This window comes from Schistocerca nitens, chromosome 1, assembly GCF_023898315.1.
Source record: "Schistocerca nitens isolate TAMUIC-IGC-003100 chromosome 1, iqSchNite1.1, whole genome shotgun sequence".
Lineage (NCBI taxonomy): Eukaryota > Metazoa > Arthropoda > Insecta > Orthoptera > Acrididae > Schistocerca > Schistocerca nitens.
In genome coordinates this window covers 834,940,789-834,946,788 of record NC_064614.1, presented here as the reverse complement: position 1 = coordinate 834,946,788, position 6,000 = coordinate 834,940,789, and the positions used below count along the sequence as shown (strand labels likewise).

The window sequence follows — 6,000 nt, the reverse complement described above, 5'->3', positions numbered from 1 at the left end:
CTCAGTTCTTTACCGTCTGTAACAGAGATATAATGTCGTCTGCAGACCTCAAAGTTTTAATTTCTTCTCCCTAAACTATAAGTGCCTTTCGAAATTTCTCCTCGGTTTCCTTCACAGCTTGCTCAGTGCACAAACTGAATAACATCGGGGATATGCTATTCCATGTGTCATTTCCTTCTCAACTACTGCTTCCATCTGAAAAGCTTCGTGTAAATAATTCAAGTCAGTATTTTGCAACCATGTCTTATCAAACTGATGGTTCGATAGTATTCACACGTGCAGTATCTGCCCTTTTTGGAACTGGAATTATTACATTCTGACTGAAGTATGAGGGTCTGTCGCCAGTCAGACAACCTTGCGCACCAGGTGAAACATTTCTGTGATAACTGGCTGTATCTAGGATCTCAATAATTTCGAGGCAATATCGTCTACTGCAGGTGCCCTCTTTCCACTTAGGTCTTTCAGTGCACTGTCAAATTCTTCCCGCAATACCGTATCTCCGATCTCATCTTCAACTACCTCTTTCCTTTCTACAGTACAGTCATCAAGTTCAATTCCTTTGTATCACCCTTCTATTATTCATTTCATCCGCCTTTCAACTTTTTGATCTTTGCCAGGTACTGGGTTGCTATCTCAGCTCTTGATATTCAAACGGTGTTTCTCTTTTCTCCTGAAGATGAGAATCATAACAATCAGTAAATAACGCTAAAACGAAAAGTGAAGGAGAATGAGGAGAAGAACTGTTGATTCTGATACAGTTTGTGCGACTGTCTGCCTAGTGCCAAAACGCAAGTAATGTTTAATTATAGTACACATTCTATAGTTTTTTACATAAAGTGGACTGTTCGTGAGCTTGACGGCGGCCACAGCGTGGAGCAGGTCTATAGAGGACAACAGCACCGCCCGCCGCATGGTGCGTCCAGATTCGCGAATCCCAGGCCCGCGGTACGAGAACGCGGCTTCGCCTTCCGCGTGACGCTTATCGGCAGCAGGCGGGTCTAATAATAGGAGAGCAAGTCTCCATCGCCGCTCCTGCGCCGGAGACCGAAGGCTGGGGCGCATTCGGGGCGCGACCCTCCCGCAAGCTGGATGGACGCGGCCGGAGCTCCCAGTAAGGTGAGTCGCTCGCTGTACCACCCGCTAACCTGAGTCCTGCAGGGCAGCAATATGTGCAGGGAAATTCTCATCATAACCGGCTATTACCGTTTAACGCATGGGTTCCCAGCCTGCAGGCCGCGTGCGGTCCAAAGCCAGCATCAATGCTGCCCAAAAAGTGGGCATCCATCACATATTTGGTAAAAATTAAAAAAAAATTCCATAAAATTCTGTTTATGTAAAGTTAAGGTACACTGAATATTTTCGGTTTGAAATTCCCGCCACACAGTGTTATTCTATCATTGGTCTACATCTTTTTTGTGCTAAGCAGTTATTGTTAGTGTCAAGTATATTATGTGCGGCCCAAAAATACTCGTCTTCTTCCAGTGTGGGACAGGTAAGCTAAAAGGTTGGATACCCCAGGTTTGACGCAAAGCGATACATCAATAAGAATTACTGAGAATTAAACAGAAAGTTCAAAATTTCGATCGGTGTGTAAGTGCTGTGAATCGGAAGCTGACACGCTCCACGACAATGCTGGAAGCCGCAGAGGAAGAAACAATTACTGCACGTCTCATATTTAGCGATGAGGTAACCTCACACGCGAGTGGCAACGTTAACCGGCACAACACACTAATGCGGCTTACAGAAAAGCCTTCGTATGTAACTGAATATCGGCGTGACTCGCCGAAAATTACTGCGTTCTGCGATGTCAGTACAAAAACTGTTCTGTCAATTTTTCTTCACTGAGTTACGCGTTTCAGCAAACGTTTACCTGGATATGCTAGAGCAATGGCAGATTTGACAGGTTGATACGGTTTCTTTGCATTACATCTTTCAGCAAGATGTAGCACCACAACACTAGTGTATAGACTTTCGCACTTTTTTTAAATCAATACCTTCCAAACAGCTGGATCGGTCGTACTGGATATGAGGACGCTGTGTTCTGCTCTTGGCTACATAGAGCTCCTGAACTGACATCTACGGATGTCTTTTAAGGGGTTTACGTTAAAGACCTTGTGTATGTGTCTACGTTGCCAAAAACAATTCCAGAACTCAAAATGCGCATTTCTATTGTGCTCACGTTGCTGAAACTATAAAAGGATCCAAAATATATGGCGTAAAATGGCTTATCTTTTAGGATGTCGTCCGCGTGACGAAACTGAGTCATACAGACAACCTATTAAGTATGAAAATAAATCAAACTTTCTTTTACATTGTCTCTAGTACTTATCGAAGAATCACTATGCATTAAATAGTTACAGTAATTTGTAATCGCAATATTCATGTTGAATTAACTTGTACAACCGCTGACAAACATACACTTTCTAGTATTAAATGCGTTGTAGAATTTGTAAGCACCATCATTCCTTCACGGAGCTTTCACAGATATCACGTGTGCACAGTTTCATCGTAATAATTGTTGTTGTAAAGTGGAAACGACAGAAAATTAGTAGAAGACTGATCACTTTGGCTAGACACAGAAATTAACTCATAGGATCAGCCAACTCTACAGGGTATTGTACGAACCGAGTCGTCAGACACCAATATTCGTATCAATGACTGCTTTGGCCAAAACGATCCTTTGAGGAGTTACAGGATTCGGTTTTTCGTCGCCGTGGGACTCCGAAAGACGCGCGAGTCTCATAGAACGATGCGAACATCGCCTTACGCCGTGTGTGATCTGTAGAGCTGAGAAAGAAGGTTGTGAGTCTGCAAATGTGGCACTCAATTGTAGTGTGTGGACCTGGCCGATGCATGGCAAACTGTATGTAGGAGGGCATTGTGCGTCAACGAAATGAAGTAGAGTGAAAGTCCAGCGACATATCTCCTAATTCAAGATAGGCCATTGGGTTTGGACGCAGGTGCACATCTAAACATTTCAGATAACTTTGTGACTCCCAAATTCCGACAAGAGTTTGGCATCATCAGACCTTAACTGTATCTGCATCATCAAACTTCCATCTACAAACCAACGACCGACCAGTGGATCGTAGTTTAGAGAAATCATTGGATTTGTTGAAAATGGATACTCAAAGTCGCTAATAGTATTCCATCGATCACATGTAGAGAAGTTAGTGGAAAGTGAAAATAAGTCAAAGATGTACATTTAGTTTAAGTACCAGACAACAAAATTACTTAACATTACGGACGATTAGTTTAGATTTGTGTGAAGTTACTCACGGAAAAAAATCCTCGAATTCCGTCTCAAACGCCATCGAATTACCAATAACACATTTTAAAGAGCGAGATGGCGCAGTGGTTAGCACATCGGACTCGCATTCGGAAGGACGATGGTTCAGATCTCCGCCTGGTCATCCAAGTTTAGGTTTCCAGCGATTTCTCTAAATCGCTTGTAGGCAAATGCCGGGATAGATACTATGAAATGACTCGTCAGATTTCCTTTCCCATTCTTCCATAATATGATGCTGTACTTTGTCTCTAAAAACTTCGTTGTCGACTGACGTTAAACACTAATATTCCTTCCTTCCTTCCTCATAAAACATGTAATATAGTCAGACAGATTGATGAATACATGTATACCCATGTATCTTATGCCTTTCTGCACTGTCGTTAATCCTCGAAGTGTTTGTAGAAGTTGTTTTTTGGTTCTAATGTTATGGTAATATTTTTTGCTAGTTTTTGAGAAAAAAATTATTGGCAACAATACTGGACATTAATTATTATTATATATGCAATTGTCGAAATATCAAACTTTTTGAAGAGATCTCTGCAAGACGTCGTACTACTAACACCAGATACAATTCTTATAACACATTTCTGTATTCCGAAAACAATTTTATTTAGTTTCCTTTGAGTTGGGTTTCAAAGAAGATTCCATAACTAATTAGTGAATGGACATATTCAGTAAAACCAGTTTATTCATTTCTAAATCACCTATAACCGTAATCATGAAAACAGATGAACTAAGATACTTCAGTTCTGGTATGGCGAATGAATTGTCATTTGGAGGTCAATCAGTCAGTGTCCTGAAAGCCGAGTTGCTCCACGAGTTAACTGTGAGTATGAATGGTATATTTTCAATAAAAAAGGTTCAAAACAGTATCAAACTGAATTTTGTATCGTAATAAACTCTTTTTTATATCATTACCAGCTCCACTAGGTCTGTTAGCATCGCTTTAATGGCAATAATTTTTGTCGAGGACGATAGTAAGTTTCCAATTCCAACGAAGGTCGACTTGCTTAGTCGATCTACTTCCGGCTCTTGATTATTACACTGATGTCGTCGATTGTATTACATGGTTGTTCTGGCCTGAAATTTTTTTAGGAGCGCAGTCGCTAAACCATATTTTTTTTCCTAATATTTCCTTCGGCAACGGCCTTGCCACAGTGGATACACCGGTTCCCGTGCGATCACCGAAGTTAAGCGCTGTCGGGCGTGGCCGGCGCTTGGATGGGTCACCATCCCGCCGCCACGTGCTGTTGCCATTTTTCGGGGTGCACTCAGCCTCGTGATGCCAATTGAGGAGCTACTCGACCGAATAGTAGCGGCTCCGGTCAAAGAAAACCGTCATAACGACCGGGAGAGCGGTGTGCTGACCCCATGCCCCTCCTATCCGCATCCTCACCTGAGGATGATACGGCGGTCGGATGGTCCCGATGGGTCGCTTGCGGCCTGTAGACGGAGTTAGTTAGTAATATTTCCTTCAGAGTGAGCAGACAAATTGAAGCTGCAGCACTAGTTTCGACACGGGGATCGCGTTACTGCTTATGCGGTCACAGATATTTATTTGTCCATATAAATCTCTTTTTCAGTACATATATCGTACACAGGATATTGGCCAGAAAACCTTTTTATCTATTGGTTTTACAAACATCAAACATACATCATTTAAATTTTTATAACAAATTGGATCTATATAGTTAATAATTTCAAATGTTATTAAATACAGTACAGTTCTAACTTATTTCTACAATTAAAGATACAAATTACATTTTTTCCTTGCGTACGATACTGTGAGATTGAATAGTACTAATTTTTCAGAAGATAGGCTGCCACAGACTTTTTAAAGCTCTTTAGTTAAGGAAGAGATTTTATTTGTCTTTGTCATCCATTGTACACAAGCGGCAGAGACATTGATCGGCGGCAAAACGTATGCATAAATTGAAACTGTGGCTGCGCGGTCGATCCTTGTTGGGATATTGACGTATTAGTATGAAATATGGGTCAACTGAAGAGTGGGACACAATCCGTCGGCTTTGATCAATGACTTCATAGTTTACTCATAGATATTAATGTCTTTATTTACGAGCCATAGATAATAAATCGGTTATCTTCTTTGGCGACGCGTCAACATTGTAAATTTAAATAAATTAGCTACTACAAACAGCATAGTGAACGCATTATTGTGGCCAAGATAGACACAAAGCCCATGCCTACTACAGTAGTACAAGTTTATATGCCAACTAGCTCTGCAGATGATGAAGAAATAGATGAAATGTATGACGAGATAAAAGAAATTATTCAGGTAGTGAAGGGAGACGAAAATTTAATAGTCATGGGTGACTGGAATTCGTCAGTAGGAAAAGGGAGAGAAGGAAACATAGTAGGTGAATATGGATTGGGGGGAAGGAATGAAAGAGGAAGCCGCCTTGTAGAATTTTGCACAGAGCATAACTTAATCATAGCTAACACTTGGTTCAAGAATCATGAAAGGAGGCTGTATACATGGAAGAAGCCAGGAGATACTGACAGGTTTCAGATAGATTATATAATGGTAAGACAGAGATTTAGGAACCAGGTTTTAAATTGTAAGACATTTCCAGGGGCAGATGTGGATTCTGACCACAATCTCTTGGTTATGAACTGCAGATTGAAACTGAAGAAACTGCAAAAAGGTGGGAATTTAAGGAGATGGGACCTGGATAAACTGAAAGAACCAG

At 41.2% G+C, this 6,000-nt stretch overlaps 1 protein-coding gene across 1 annotated transcript in view; it reads left to right on the top strand.

Moving 5' to 3' along the window:
- The first annotated feature begins 1,069 nt into the window (after nt 1-1,069).
- The window catches only part of LOC126208066 (transient receptor potential channel pyrexia-like), a 182,120-nt gene continuing 177,189 nt past the window's right edge, over nt 1,070-6,000 (top strand). The window contains exon 1 of the mRNA XM_049938885.1: nt 1,070-1,116. The gene's annotated coding sequence lies outside the window, so the exon portion shown is untranslated. The remainder of the gene's footprint in view (nt 1,117-6,000) is intronic.